Here is a 13,592-nt window from a genome sequence, read left to right on the forward strand (position 1 = left end):
GGCGTCACATCACTGGGTCATTTGAATAATTGTGTCTTTAAATTTATAAGAAACTGCTAAACTGTCTCCCACAGTGGCTACACCACTTTGCATTCCCATCATCTGTGTATGAGATTTCCAGTTGCTCCATAGCTTTGCCAGCACATGGAACTAACAGTTCCCCACCTCTTCTAATGTGTGTAGTGGTATCTCGTTTTGGGTTTTTTTTTTTTGCCTCTCTCTGATTGTCAATGATGTTGAATATCTTTTCATGCTGGGTTTTTGCTTTTTGTTTTTTGTTTTTTTGCCATCAGTTTATCTTCTTTGTGAAGTGTCTGTCCAAATTTTTTGCCCGTTTTAGAATTGGATTGTTTGTTTTCCTTCTGTTGAGTTTCAGAGTTGTTTATATATTTTGTATACAAGTCCTTCACTGGATATGTGATTTCCAAATATTTTTTCCCAGTTAGTAGCCTGACTTTTCATGTCTTTTGCAAAGCAAAAGTTTTTGATTTTGATGAAGTACAATTTATCAATTTTTCTTATATGGATTGGCCTTTTCGTGTCATAGCTAAGAACTCATTATGTAACATAAAACCACAAAGGTTTTCCTCCTCTTTATTTTTCTCAAAGTCTTATAATTTTATGTTTATACTTATTATCCATTTTATTTATTTATTTTTAAAGATTTTATTTATTTATTTGACAGAGAGAGAGAGAGCACAAGCAGGGGAAGTGGCAGGCAAGAGGGAGAGGGAGAAGCAGACTCCCTGACGAGCAGGGAGCTAGATGTGGGGCTTGATCCCAGGACCACGGGATCATGACCTCAGCCCAAGGCAGAGCTTAACCAACTGAACCACCGAGGCACCCACTTATTAACCATCTTAAAAGAATTTTGGGGGGCGCCTGGTGGCTCAGTCATTAAGCGTCTGCCTTCGACTCAGGTCATGATCCCAGGGTCCTGGAATCGAGCCCCGCATCCGGCTCCCTGCTCCTCAGGAAGCCTGCTTCTCCCTCTCCCACTCCCCCTACTTGTGTTCCTGTGTTCGCTGTGTCTCTCTCTGTCAAATAAATAGATAAAATCTTAAAAAAAAAAGAATTTTTGTATAAGGTGTGATGTGTAGGTTGAGGTTGACTTCTTTGAACATATATACATCTATTTGTTGCAACATCAATTGTTGAAAAGACCATCTTTTCTCCATTCAGTTGCCTTTCTACCTTTGTCAAAAATGAATTGGCCATGTTTATTTCTAAACTATATTCTGTTCTACTGACCTATGTGTCTGTCCCTCTGCTGATACAACATTGTCTCAAATGCCTCAAGTAGTATTGTACTAATTCTTAAAATAAATAGTGTGAGGGGAGCCTGGGTGGCTCAGTTGGTTAAGCGTCTGCCTTCAGCTCAGGTCATGATCCCAGGGTCCTGGGATTGAGCCCCGCATCAGGCTCCCTGCTCAGCGGGGACTCCGCTTCTCCCTCTCCCTCTGCCCCACCCCTCTGCTCATGCTCTGTCTCACTTTCTCTCTTTCAAATAAATAAATAAAATCCTTAAAAAAAATAAGTAGTGCGAGTTCTCCAGCTTTATTTTTTCACATTTTCTTTTGTTATTATAATTTTAGAATTGTCTTATTTATCAACAAAAAAATCCTGCTAGGATTTTTGTTGAAATTTCACTACATTTATAGACCAATTTGTGAAGAGTTTATATTTTAATTATATTTATTATTTCAATCTATGAACATGGTATGTCTCTATTTAGGTTTTCTATAACTACTTTGAGCAAAATTTTGTGATTATTACCATATATATCTTGTACATGTTTTACTCGATTTGTAACTAAGTATTTTTGAGCTATTGTAAGTGGGATTTTTTTTTAAAAATTGGGTTCCAATTGTTCATTGTTAGTTTATGGAAATATAATTTATTTTTTTCTCTAATCATATTTTTGTAGAGAATCGGTGAATTAAAATCAGCAAGAAACTGTATGTATTCAGTTCTGTAGCCAACAGTTATATTAGGGATATTATATTAGGGATAATATAACTGTCTAATATTTCTGCATTGCTTCTCTTTCTTTATTGAGGTATAATTGACATATATTTGACATATAACTGACATATATTTGACTATAATTGACATTATAGTTGTTTGGAGTATACAACATAATGATTTGATATTTATAGATATTGTGAAATGATCACTACAGTACGTCTAGTTAGTATCTGTCACCATACATAGTTATAACATTTTTCTGTGTATATGATGAAAACTTTTAAGATTTTCTCTCAGCAACATTCAAAGATGCAATATAGTATTATAATCACCATGTTCTACATTACATCCCTATGACTTATTTTTCTTATAACTAGAAGTTTGTACCTTTTGACCCCCCTTCACCCATTTTGTGCCTCACCTTCCCAAATCTCTGGCAACCACCAATCTGTTTTCTATAACATATGAGCTTGGGTTTTGTTGTGTTGTTTTGTTTTGCTTGTTTTAGATTTCAAGTGTAAGTGAGATCATACGGTATTTGTCTTTCTCTGTCTGACCAGTGCCCTCAAGGTCCATCCATGTTTTTGCAAATGGTAAGATTTCATTCTTTTTTTATGGCTGAAAAATACTGTGTGTGTGTGTGTGTGTGTGTGTGTGTGTGTGTGTGTGTGTGTGTGTGTGACATTTTCTTTATCCATTCATCTATCAGTGAACACTTAGGTATGTGTTGGCTCTTGTAAATAATGCAGCAATGAACATGGGGGTGCATAGATCTTTTTGAGTTAATGTTTTCATTTTCTTCTAATAAATATCTACAAGTGGATTGCTGGGTCATATGGTAGTTCTATTTACATTTTTGAAGAAGCGTCATACTGTTTTCCATAGTGGTTGCACCATTTTACATTCCCACCAACAGTGCACATGGGTTCCATTTTCTCGTGGGTTCCATTTTCTCTACATCTTCATCAACACTTGATTTCCCTCATCTTTTTGGTACTAGCCATTCAAATAGGTGTGAGGTGATAGTTTATTGTGAATTTGTGTTTCCCTGATGATTAGTGACATGGAGCATCTTTTCATGTACCCATTGGCCATCTGTATGTCTTCTTTGGACAAGGTCTGTTCAGATCTTCTGATTGCCCATTTTTTAAAAATATTTTATTTATTTATTTGAGAGAGAGAAAGAGAAAGCACAAGCAGGGAGAAGGGGAGGGAGAAGCAGACTCCCTGATAAGCCTAGAGGCTGATGCAGATCGATCCCAGAACCCTGAGATTCTGACCTGAACCTGAGCTGAAGTCAGATGCTTAACTGCTTAACCAACTGAACCACCCAGGTGCCCATTTTTCAATCGGATCATCTGTATTTTTTGCACAGTTGATATTTTAATGCTAACCCTGAATCCAATGATCATACTAAACTCACTTGTTAGTTCTAAGAGGGGTGGGGTTTTTGTTTGTTTTTTTTTTAGATTTCTTAAAATTTTTCTACATAAACAATTTTATCACTTGTGAATATGAACAATTTTATTTCTTCCTTTCTAAGCTAGATGTATTTTATTACTACTTCTTGCTTTATGACACTATCTAGAACTTCTAATATGATGTTGGGTAGGAGTGGTAAAAGTAGACATCCTTGCTTTGTTTTCGGGCTTAGGAGGAAAACATTGGTCTTTTACTATTAAGCATGATACCCTTCGTCAAGCTGATGTGGTTCCCTTCTATTTCTAGTTTGTTGAGTTTGTTTTGTTTTTTTTTAAAGATTTTATTTATTTATTTGAGAGAGAGAGAATGAGAGATAGAGAGCACGAGAGGGAAGAGGGTCAGAGGGAGAAGCAGACTCCCTACTGAGCAGAGAGCCCGATGCGGGACTCGATCCCGACGCGGGACTCGATCCCGGGACTCCAAGATCATGACCTGAGCCAAAGGCAATCGCTTAACCAACTGAGCCACCCAGGCGCCCTCTAGTTTGTTGAGTTTTTTAATCATGAGTAAATATTGAATTTTATTAAATTTTTTTGTATTAAGTACATGATGATGTAATATTTCCTCTTTAGACCTTTGATATAATAGATTACATTGATTATTTTTGAATCTTAAATGGGCTTACATCCCTGGGATAAACCCCATTTGGTGTGATATATTTTTCTTTTTATACATTGCTGGGTTTGATTTCCTAATATTTTGTTGAGAATTTTTGCAGTTATGTTCATAAAGGATATTTGTCTGTCTGTTTCTTGTACTGTCTTTTTCTGGTTTTGAGATCAGTGTAATGGCCTTATATCATGAGTTGGGAAGTGTTTTCACCTCCTCCATTTTTTGGAAAAGATTGTGTAGAATTAGTATTATTGTCTCCTTAAAAGTTCAGAAGAATTTGCCAGTTTAATTATTTGACTGGAAACTGGAAGAGATTTTGTTTGTTTGTTTGTTTGTTTGTTTTGGAGGGGCAGATTTTTAATTATGAATTTGATTTCTAGATAAGTGTAAGATTATTCAGGTTCTTTCTCTTTCTGAATTTTGAGTTTGTTACTTTTAAGAAATTGGTTCATTACTTCTAAATTTCTAAGTGTATGTGGACAGAATTGTTCATTGTTTTCTTTATTATCATTTCAATGTGTGCAGAGTCTAGTGATAGCGCCTTTTCCACCTTTGATGTGACCACATTTATGTCTTTTTTCTGCTTTTCTTTGTAAGTCTGGTTAGTGGCTTATCTGTTTTGTTGATCTTTGCAAAGAATCACCTTTTCATTTTATTGATTTTTTTCTATTATTTTTGTTTTCAATTTGTTATTGCATTTATTAGGTCTTCCTTCTGCTTGCTATGGAATTATTTGCTCTTATTTTTGTTGTTTCTTAAGGAAGAGGCTTAAATTGTTGATTTAAGATCTTTGTTTCCAATAAGCATTGAGTGCTACAGATTTCCAACTAAATACTGCTTAAGTTCTATCCTATGCATTTTGGTGTTTTGGATTTTATTTTTATTCAATTCAAAATATTTTCTAATTTCCCTTGGGACAACTTTTAATGTCTTTGCCTGATAATTCTAACATTAGTGTCTGTTTGGGGTTGGTCTTGATTGATTTTTCTCCTCACTATGGGTCCTATTTTCACCTTTCCATGCCTGGTAATTTGTGATGGGATGCTAGGTATTTTGGATTTTGCCTTGTTGAGTGCTGGATGTTTTTGTAAACATTCTTGCACTTTGTTCTGGGACAGGGTTAAGTTACTTGGAAATAGTTTGTTCTTTGTGGGACTTGCTTTTAAGCTTTATTGGGTGGGGCCAGATCAGCATTTGGTTAGGATTTGTTATTCCCCATTCTTATGGAAAGACCCTTCTGAGTAATGCACCTGATGCCCTGTGAATTAGGTTTTTCTTCACTCTGACTATGGAGATCATCTGCTATTTCTAGTAGCACATGAGCTCTAGAAAGTGTTTCTTCTAATTCTTTTTAATGCTTTCCCCACCCCAGGCTTCAGTTAGTTTTTCCACATGCATTAAGATCACTTCTCCACTCAATAATCAAGGGGACTCTCAGCAAATCTCCGGAGTGCCCTGTCCATGTAGCTCTGTCCTCTGGTACTTTGCCAAGGGATTAGCTCCTTTTGCCCTCTTGACTGAACTTCGACCTCTGTGCTCTCAACTCAAGGAGTCTGCCACGCTCTGCCTCAGTTCCCTCTTCCTACATCAGTGGCCTGGCGTATTTCTTCAGACTATAAACTGAGGTAACCGTAGGCTTATCCTGATTTTTTGGGTAATAAGGTACATGTTATTGCCCCCTCGGTGTTTACAAAAGTGTTTGGAAGGGAAGGTCAGTTGAGTGCAGGAGAACAAGGTCATATCAGGTTAGTCCACCAATAAGGATTTTGGAGTCTCAGAGCATGATGGCAGCACATGAGTGGATTCCATGTGAGTCAGATTCCAAGAACCTCCGTAAAATGGGGAGCGTGATGTCATCAGAATAACCATCCTTGTCATCATCTTCACCACCGCTCTTTTATAGAGCCCCCCCTCTGAGGTAGGGGTAGAAACTTCATTCATGTGCGTTACTGAGTTAATCCCAGTAGGGACACACACAAGCTCTCCTCAGCTCATAGCATAATTGACTGGTGGTCCCACCTGCTCCTCTGAATTCACCATTGTATTCCCTGCACTCTCCACAGCCTCCCTCTCCCCTGCCCCCACCAGCGACCCAGTACAGCAGGGAGCGGGGATAATAACACAGACCCAATACTGTTGGACACAAATGATTTTTGGTTCCAAGACTTTAGCTTTGCTGAAACTTCCTTAGAAGTGTACTGTAATCTAAGGCTTTCCTTACACAAACTTCCTTCTTTGCCTTCCTCCCCCATAGCATCATTCAGACCCACTCTGTGACCCCATATCTCTCTTAGCCTCCCTCACTTCCGCTCTTTCCCTCTCAGGAATTTTCCCCAATAAAACCTCTCGCATGTGTGATCTGTTTTCTGTCTGCTTCCTTAACTAGCATGTTCCTCAAATAACTCTAGGAGGCAGGAATATTATTTGTTATGGACTGACCTTTGTCCCCCTAAAATTCATATATTGACATCCTAACCCCAATGTGACTGTATTTGGAGATATGGCCTATCAGGAGGTAATTAAGATTACATGAGGCCATAAGGGTGGGGCCCTCACCTAATAGGCCTGGTGTCCTTTAAGAAGAGGAAGAGACCCCAGAGATCTCCCCCTCACTGTGTGCACAGAGGAAAGGCCATGTGAGGACACAGAAGGTGGCCATCTATAAGCCAGGAAGGGAGTCTCACCAGAAACCAGCCCTGCTGGCACCTTGATCTTGGACTTCTGGCCTCTGAAACCGTGAGAAAATAAATCTCTTTTGTTTAAGCCACCCCGTGTGTGGTATGTTGTTGTGCCGGCCCAAGGAGATGAATACCCCATTGTTGTGTCCATTGTACAGAGGGGCAAACTGAGGATTGGAAGGAGAGGTAACTACCGGAGGACACACAAGTCCTAATTGGCTGAATTTGTATTAGATCCAAGGGCAGGGTGACTATAAAAATGGCTGGTCGGAACCGTGCCATCCTGGCATTCCCTGGGCCATGGAGGACGGGGAGACGCCGGCTTCACTACAGGATGAGGCTCCAAATGAGGATGAACTATAGCAGGAAGGCTTGGGATGAGGTGGGAGGGAGTCTGGAGAATTCTCAGCTGGCCTCCTGTCTGTCAAAGACGTAGGGCTCAGCCAGAGGCGCACGTGGCGCCCCTAGAGCAAGCGTGTGTCCTCGAGGTGGAGGTCGTGGAGGCTTCCTTCGAGGTGTGGGCTTCAATCCTTCAACCCCGGGCGGCAGCAACAACCAGTTGGGAGGTGAGGTGGTAACTCCGCAGGCGGCGGGGCGGGGGCGGGGGGTAGAGGAGGACGTGGACAGGGCGAGGCCTGGAAGGCTCTCACAAAGGCCAAGAGCAAGAGCAAGGACCTCCTGAACGTGTGGTTTTATCAGGAGAGTTCCTGCATCCCTGTGATGATGACAAAAATAAGGTGCCTTATTGCTCCAGTGCATTTAGAGAATGAAGGACAAATGGGTAAAGTAGATGAAATCTTTGGACAACTTAGAGATTTTCTTTACTTTTTCAGTTAAATTGTCAGAAAATATGAAAGCATCTTCCTTTTTTAAAAAACTGCAGAAGTGGGGCGCCTGGCTGGTTCAGTTGGTGAAGCATCTGCCTTCGGCTCGGGTCATGATCTCTGGGCCCTGGGACCGAGCCCCGCATCGGGCTCCCTGCTTGGCGGGGAGTCTGCTTCTCCCTCTCCCTCTGCCTCTCCCCCTGCTCATGGGCTCTCTCTCTTTCTCTCTGTATCGTTCTGTCTCAAATGAATAAAAATTAAAAAAAAAAGAATAAAAATTAAAAAATAAAATATCACAAAAGTTTTATATAGACCCATAGAAAGAGCTACCACTGCAGAGGTTTTGACCTCGACCTCCAGATGAGAAGGACCTCCAAGATATGGTGGCAGGAGAGGTGGAAGAGGAGGGAGACAAGGAAGTGGTGGAGGTGGGGGTTTTAGGGGAGGTGGGGGCCTCAGAGGAGGAACAGGGGCAGTGGTTTCAGAGGGGGAGGACATGAACTATAACGGTTGGCAGAGAAACTTCCAGCGTGATCTACCTCTATGGATCACAAACTTGTTTCTTGAATCCGTCTTGAAGAACCGGTCATTTCACACCAGTGGAACTAAAATGTCAACACCATGCAAAAGGGAGTGCAACAGCATGGGCTATGTTGCCCTAAAAGAGAATCAACAAGTGTTTTAATGTTTTGTACAATGCTTGCAATTCTGTGGGTGCTTCCTAAATGGATGGGTTTCATCTGGAAAACAACAACAACAACAAAAAAGGCATGGGGCTCGAGGAAGCCTTCACTTACAGGAGAAACTCTGTCTCTAGGTTGAGGTGGGAGCAGCTTTTGGAGGAAAAAGGAAGATAGCCAGGTGATTTTTCTTCTTCAACTCTTAGAATTATGACAGAAGAGCCAAAGTCTTTGAACAGGAAAGGAAAATCATAATTAAGAAAATTCCCAGAGACAAGAACCAGGTTCTCTCCAAGTGCACCGTTAGCTGTCAACGGGGAAGGCGAGGGACAGCCCACCGGAAGGAAGTTAGCAGATGGGGCTGTGTGGAGGCCTCCAAGGAGCTCAACAAGGAGCTCCTGGGGGCCCAGGGGGTGGGAGGTGACAGACAGAAGCGGTGGGAAAAGCCCGCTCAGTGAACTTTGAAAAATACTCAGAGAGAGAGAGAGAGAGAGAGAGAGAGAGAAAGCCAATACTGAGAAAATTCCAGCTGTTGGTGACTAGACATAATATCTGAGCAATTACTGACTTTTTCTTTTCATCACAATGTTTTGGTGCCTTGTAGACACAGCTAAGTTGTCATGAATGTAAATAATTTGGTACAGTGTTGTCACCTCTCGCTGAGTTGCCTTAAGCTTGACATTAGTAAAATGCATCTTACTTAACTGGAGTTTTCAATACTTATTTGCTTTTGGGTTACGGAGATGGATTATTTTGCTTGTAAGACGATTTGATAAAAAAAATAGCTTACTTCATAAGAAAAAATTATGTATTGCATCTTGTGTTATTTCCATATGCCTTGGAATCTTTCAGTCAGACAGAAATGTGATACCTTAGAATCAATTTTCCACTCCCATAATAAAGTGGCACCCGTTCATCCATCAAAAATTGAGGTGGTTTAGGAAGAAATTACTTTGCTTTTATGAAAGAAGTCCAAATGTTGTTTTATTTAAATATCTAACTTCCTGGAAAACTTGATGTGGGTGGTGTGTGTGTGTGTGTGTGTTGTTGTTGTTGTTCTTTTTGTCAGTAAACAGGAAGCCCTTGATGTGATACACTCACTACAAGGATATAAATTCAGATTTTCTCGTAGTTTCTTTCCAGATGGGGTTTATGTTGTTAATTTTCCTTTCCCCTTCATTACAGAGCCCTATATTAATTACCCAGCTCTCTTTTTTTTTTTTTCTGGAAGATATTCTGAAGTGGTACCCCACAGACATAATGTTATGACAATGGCATTTCAGAGTTTTGGTTGATCGCTTGCAAAGAGGTTTTATTTGGACAGGAATGCAGGACATTGGCTTTTTTAACAGAGAGTATAGCTTTTCTTTCTATTTTTTTTAAAAGAAGTTACTTGTGGGAAAATAGTTCAGAGTATCTTATTAATGATTTTCCCCTTGGATTTTTGTTTATTTCCCACCCCATCCCTCAGATCTTTGTAACTAAAAACAAGCTTCAGTTCCTCATCTTGGTTACAGTGGTTTAAATGTTTGTTGGTATGTAACTTTGTTTAGCAAAGTTTGTGTGATTCTTTTTCTTTTTTCCGTCCAATGATCTCAGTTTGCTAAACATTGCATAATTTAAAAAAAATGTAGTAGATTATTATTTGGCCTCCCTAAACTTCATAGCCATCTCTGTTTTTTTACTGCAGTCACTCAGATTATTTTATGAAATCAGTCCAATCCCAAAGTTGTTTGTTCTTGGCTTTGACTCTGGGTTGGAGGTGTGCTGTGATTTTCATGAACTTTGATGTTTATGTAGGTGAGGACCTGAGAGTTTTCAGCAGTTTTCCTGCCACCAGGGAAAACTGTGTAGTGAATAAAGCCCTTGCAATAGGCTGCTCAGTCCTTGATGCGCACAGTTCTGCAAGTAGCTTTTGGCCAAGAGCTCTTGTGCTGTTCATGGTGGAGAAAAGCAAACATAGGAACATAGGTGGTTGGCTCTAGGAAAGACCTAGGTTAAGATCATCTAGTCCACAGATCAGTACGTGCCGCAAATACCACTACTCTTTCCTCCTATGCCTGTAGCAGACACCAGTAATTGATCGTGTTTTTTGTTTTTTGGGTTTTTTGTTGTTGTTGTTGAGCCATCCACAGCCACACAATCTTTACTGGCATGGTATCCCAAGATCCTGCTAAAATGCCAATGGAGTTGGCATACGGGATGGAATCTCTACAGTAGATTATAACATATCTCTATACACATCTGGAGACATGGGGAAGTTCAGGGTGAAGCCGAGGGATATTGGAGTTGAGAGTGGAGGCTCAAGAGTGAAATGACATGAGCTTGACCTAGAGCTCTCCCACTTGCTAGCGGTGTGATTCGGGGTCAAGTTCTTCATCCTCTTGGGCTTGCCCTCACCAGTACAGTGTGTGAAAATACAACCTAGGACTGTGGGTAGGTAAAACTGGAATAACCTAGCCGAAGCCTTTAGCCTAGGGCTTGGCAGCAAGGCTCAATCAATGGGAGGTGCCATCATCATCACCCTCATTATTAGGGAAAGTGACTTGTTTGAGATAATAAAGCTTGTTAGGACTAGACAGGGCTTCTCAATTTCAGCACTACTGACATTTAAACGGCCAGAGACTTCTTTGCCATAGGAATTGTCCTGGGCGGTGTAGGATATTTAGCGACATCTCTGGCTTCTACCCACTAGAAGCCAGTAATCCTGCTCCCCAAATTGTGACAGATGTCTCCAGAAACTCAGAAATGTCCCTTGGGGGGTACAATTTCCCTCGGTTAAGAACCACTGGAAAAGACTGAACTTCACCTATAAATTTTTTTTTTTTTTTTAAGGTTAACATATTTGTGCCTGAAACCTCTGTCAGGGATGCTAATTCCATTGGTTTTGTGATTGCGTTCCGAGGAATCCTATTATTATTATTTTTTTAATATCAGCTATCAGTGGCTTTGACATCTCTGCCTTCACACCAGGTTACAAGTTTTTCTATTTACTAACCTGTGGATAGTTTTGAGTAACAGATGAATAGCTCCAAGTTTTAATTAGGCTTTTGTAATAGAAATGAAAATAATGTCAAGGAAAATGTTCATAATTTAATTTTCAGTGATAATAGCTACAATCCAAATTGTATAGTAATAAAAATGAGGGTATAATTAATTTGAGTGCTTATTATGCATTAGACACTAGGCTATGAGCTTAATGTTCCGATATCATGTAATTGTTATGATGCACAAGGCTATCGTTATTATTCCCATTCTACAGATGAGGGAACAGAGGCACAGAGTACCTTGCCCAAGAACCCACAGCTACTAAGTGGCAGAATAGGCGATCCATCCTAAGCCATTTGATTATAGTGTACACAAACACATACACGCTGGAGAAACGTGTGGAAGGATATGTGCTCAAATGTCTACTTTGATTATTTATAGATGATGGGATTACTGGTGTTTGTTTCTTATTTTTATACTTACTGTTTTCCGCATTTTCAGCTTTGACCATGATTTTTTTTTTAAATATTTAATTTATTTATTCATGAGAGACAGAGGGGGAGAGAGAGAGAGAAGCAGGCTCCCAAGGAGCAGGGAGCCCGATGCGGGACTCGATCCCAGGACCCCGGGATCATGACCTGAGCCGAAGGCAGACGCTTAACCATCTGAGCCACCCAGGCGCCCTGACCATGATTTTTTAAAAAGTATCAAAAATTAGGATTATGCATTTCTGTGACTTTTATAAAACAGGTGACTATGTTTATAACCGTCTGCCTCCTATTCATTTGATCTTGCTTATGACTGATTGAAAAGCAACAGGAATCATATTTGTAATTTCCCGTATTAGATACCAGAATCAAAACACAGAGCTCCTAACATAACACGCGGCTATTTAAAAGTGGGGGTTGTACACATTTGTAAGCTATTTTTCCCACATACGGTTGTTCTGTAAGTCATCATATGGAATTTTTAAATAAACATATTACATGTTATAGATCCGAAAGAATGTCGTCCTTCAAGATTTCCTACCTTAGAAGTTATACGCCTGTTTCAATGATGAAACCAGTGAAACATCTTTTGAATTTCACTTTTAATTATTGTCTTTAGAACTTCTTTTTGAACCAAAGAAGAAACCCAGGCTTCATTTTTTCAGAAAAACACCAGGAATTACCCACTTGGTTACCCCCCTCCCAACCCCAAGGCATGCTCTGAATTTCTGTTTGGTCATTCTCAAAAATCAGACAGAGCCACGTGGATAAAATTTACCATAAGAGGCAATGTTTTAACCAGTGTCTTCATTTTCTTAAGGAAATTCCAAAAAGGGAGAACCAAACATGGTGTGATGAATGGAATCATTGTTGGAATAAGTGCAGAGATCTTGAAGGTGAATACTTTTTAAGGGTACTGTACACATTTGGAACCATAAATTCAGATCTGTGTGTGTGTGTTCATTTGCATTATTTTATAGTTCTGCGTTATGTGCTTCACTTCTGAATCTGATACTTACCTGGCTTTATTCCCTATGGCAGACATTTCCAATTTTTTAAGTCACTTTGAAAGATCTCCTGTGTCTCTACTCATACAATGAAAAGGTCTCGGTGATTCTGGAATCCAGGTGAAACCTGCAGTCTAAAAGAACACGTGTAAATACATATGTTGAGGAAGGAGACAACAAGGTCATGAGAGGCCCAAGTTTCTCGTTGTCTGCTAGAGCTGACTTAGAGGGCTTGAGGCTGTCTGTGTCTCAGGTGAGCAGAGATCCCAGCGGGGGCTCCTGAGGCCCTACCCAGCTGGCTCACTTCCTTGGGACTCCCTCCCAGCCCTCTTGGGTGGCCTCCAGAATCTCCTGCTCAGCACAGCCACTCTTGTCTTTGGGGTCCCTGTAAAGGGAACCTTCATTTTCATTTCAATCTCTCCTTTCTGAGTTGGGTGTTATTACCATGATTTTATAGTGGAGGAAGGAAGGGCCAAAAGAGATGGGGTTTCCTGGAGACAGAGTGATCCTGTCACTTGATCACTCATTTGTTTGTTCATTCACTCAAATATTTAAGGACACAGTTTATGCCATTGAGGAATGTGTAGTGAGCAGAACAGAAAAGTCTGTGGCCTCATGGAGCTTATTTCTAGGAACAGAGCCACTGGATAAATGAGTAAACAAACCAGGAAACAAGCCAGAATTTTAGATAATTTTGGAGGAGGAAAGGGCTGTATCTAGAAGAGGTCAGGGAAGTTTTCTCCAAAAAAGGTGTCCTTTTAACTGAGACCCGAAGGCTAGAAAGATCTAGCCACGCAAAGAGCTTAAGGAAGGGCATGCCGAGTAGAGGGAAGAACAAGGGGAAGTTTCCAATCCCCCTACTCAG

At 40.3% G+C, this 13,592-nt stretch overlaps 1 pseudogene; it reads left to right on the forward strand.

The window, feature by feature from the left end:
* The window catches only part of LOC148165107 (uncharacterized), a 55,335-nt pseudogene extending 47,264 nt beyond the window's left edge, over positions 1 to 8,071 (forward strand).
* Positions 8,072 to 13,592: the final 5,521 nt, after the last annotated feature.

Source organism: Eumetopias jubatus, unplaced genomic scaffold (assembly GCF_037043125.1).
Source record: "Eumetopias jubatus isolate StellerSeaLion01/CBP00866 unplaced genomic scaffold, mEumJub1_p1.0 scaffold_1, whole genome shotgun sequence".
In the NCBI taxonomy this organism is placed as follows: domain Eukaryota; kingdom Metazoa; phylum Chordata; class Mammalia; order Carnivora; family Otariidae; genus Eumetopias; species Eumetopias jubatus.